This window comes from Syngnathus leptorhynchus, unplaced genomic scaffold (assembly GCF_054491065.1).
Source record: "Syngnathus leptorhynchus isolate UIUO unplaced genomic scaffold, UIUO_Slep HiC_scaffold_233, whole genome shotgun sequence".
NCBI lineage: Eukaryota > Metazoa > Chordata > Actinopteri > Syngnathiformes > Syngnathidae > Syngnathus > Syngnathus leptorhynchus.
In genome coordinates this window covers 1-2,500 of record NW_028232200.1, presented here as the reverse complement: position 1 = coordinate 2,500, position 2,500 = coordinate 1, and positions in this window count along the sequence as shown.

Genomic DNA, 2,500 nt, shown 5'->3' with positions numbered 1-2,500 from the left:
GGGCAGATGCCCAGCTTCCCCCGACCCGTTAGGACAAGGATTGGCCAACTCGGACGGTTGCTTCTCGATTGGCTGGCGTGCAGACTTCAGGAGGGGCTGCACGTCTTAGGCAACCTTCTGGACCCGAAAGGTGAGACTTGTCTCCCTGAGCGCTACTGAGGCAGCAGTAGTGGCTCGGATTCTGCAGTAGTTTGACTACCTATGATTTAGGAGGAAGGGCGATACCGAATACTACGAGATTCCTGGGGCCGCCGTCTGAACCCGGCGGCGGTACTCATGTAGCTCCCTCTCCCCGGTTGCCCGTCTGATCCCGGCGGGCTCCGAGTACCCCATTTCCTATCTGACCGACTGGCATTCATGACCTGCCTTGGTAGGGCCCCCATCGGCCTCGGCTTGCCGACACTGGTGGACGGTTCCTACCCACTGCGGGTCGCCCTCTAGCACCTTGCAAGCTGGCTTGTGCGCTCGCTCGGCGCCCTGCTGGTACGCCTGGTGTGACTGAACGGTGGCGAGACTGAGACGAACCGAGACGGTGCTGATGCCGTTACACATAGTGATAATAAACAAAGGCTGGTTGTGGCGCCTTCTGTCGAATGTGGTTTCTCAAATCCTAGCGAAAGCGTGATGCTGTGAAGCCTGGGCAGCCGTGGTGCGTGCCGGTCGCTGGATGGCTTTACGGGGAGTGAGCTCGGCATCTCTGATGGGGGCCTCTCCCAAGTGGGTCAGACTGTAGACTTGGCTTTGGTTAGGGGCAGGCCTTACTGGGTCGTGCCGGCTGCTGCCCGGGTTTGGTTCTTAGTAGAAGTCTTAAAGGGAACGGTGACTGAGCTCTGGCTGAGCCGAGCTGCCCAGGATTGCGGACCTGGGTTATCAAGAACCGCGGAGGCACGGCTTAATGGGGGGTCGTGACTGCTCGAGCGACCTCATCTTCACGCACTTGAGGTTGGGTGCGTGTATGGCGTGTGATCAACCGCCTCGGAGGCCATGGGGACCAACTTTCGAGGTTTGGCTGAGGGTCCTCAAACGGCTGTAGTCATGTCTACAGACCATGTTGCGAAAACTCCTTTGGTTCGGAAGTCCGTGTCGCAGCTGCACAGAGTCGGAGTCACAGTCAGTCTGGCCGATGGAGCGGGTGGACCCAGGCTGGCGAAGCTCCTGACAACGCCTCAGTGGCACTGGTGGCCGCCGTCGGTCTGGTTATGAGAGTATGGGTGACGGATGCCATGATGGTGCCACAGCTTGTTTCTGGGAGGGCATTTTGACAGAGATGCCTGTGGTATGTTGTGCGGGTGTGAGTCGCCGACATATCACTGACGAGTGGGGTTGTCCGACGCGTGTCGGGTAACGAAACGAGTGGGGTGGATATGGAGGTCCCTGTGTGACGGCACGGCAGGCAGTTTGCAGGGTGAGTGAGACACCCTGCGGCTGTTGCACTAGTCAAGGAAGCAGGTCAGAGCCTGTGCTGACCGAGTCTCCTGCTTCTTCTAACTTGGCTGGTTTTGAACGCTATGCTCGTGGTTGTGCCCAGGCAGGACCGGGGGACTGGCCCCTTGGACTGGGTTTCGGCCGGGAAGCAACTGATGAGGCTGTCTGCCACGTGAAAAGTGCGTGGAGTCGATCCCGGGGTTCTCAAAGGGACGGGGCTTGATAGCCAGGTCTGCGGGGAGGCTTGCCGGAGGGTAGGCTGAACGGTAGCTGGCGGTCGCTTACTGGCCGTGCGAGGGCTTTCGACTCGGTTTCCCGTGGCATTACCTGTGTGTAGTGGGAAGCTAGGCGTGCTGGACGCGTGAGGGTGATTCGTCGCCCGTGTGGGCTGCTCATCGGGGTGGGCTGCGGTGGCACCGACACCGAGCTCGCAGTCGCGGGATTGGTTGGTGGAGAGGGACTTGTCTCTATGACCCTGCCTTTCTTGCTATGGATTCTCTCATCCATGCTTTTTGAACGCTTGTGCCGCTTCTTCTGGGGCGTAGGCCGAATTCGCTGCGGCTCCTGCCATGCTGGGCTACTCCAGACGGGCTGCTTGACGGGGGGACTTTGTCCGGCTCGGGATGGTGGTCCGCGGGACAGGCCGGTGTGGTTGGGGGTAGCCAGGAGGACGATGGTGAAAGGGGAGGCGACAGGTGGCGCGAAGCAGTGGTTGTCCCGGCTCGTCCGCAGTCGGGGGGACATTGCCTAGCATGCGCGCGATGGCGCGCGGGGCCTTGGCTGTCTGTCGTGGTTCCCAGTACAGGTTGGTGGGCCTGGACACCTCATTGGTCTCTGTGGATGTGGAAGATCCCTGGAGTGTGGTACGGTGCGAGGGTCTGCCCGGACGATTTGCGGGTCACTGTGGAGAGAAACCGGGGCGGTGTGTCGTTCGGCGACACTGGGGCACCGTCCCGGCTGCTGTTGCGGGTCCGTCAGTCGTCCCGGCTGGCGGCTGGCTGGTGGCTTTGCCTGGGATGCCTTGTGGGCCTGGGTGTGGGTACATGCGTGCTCCGTACTGATGGGATCGGGCCTG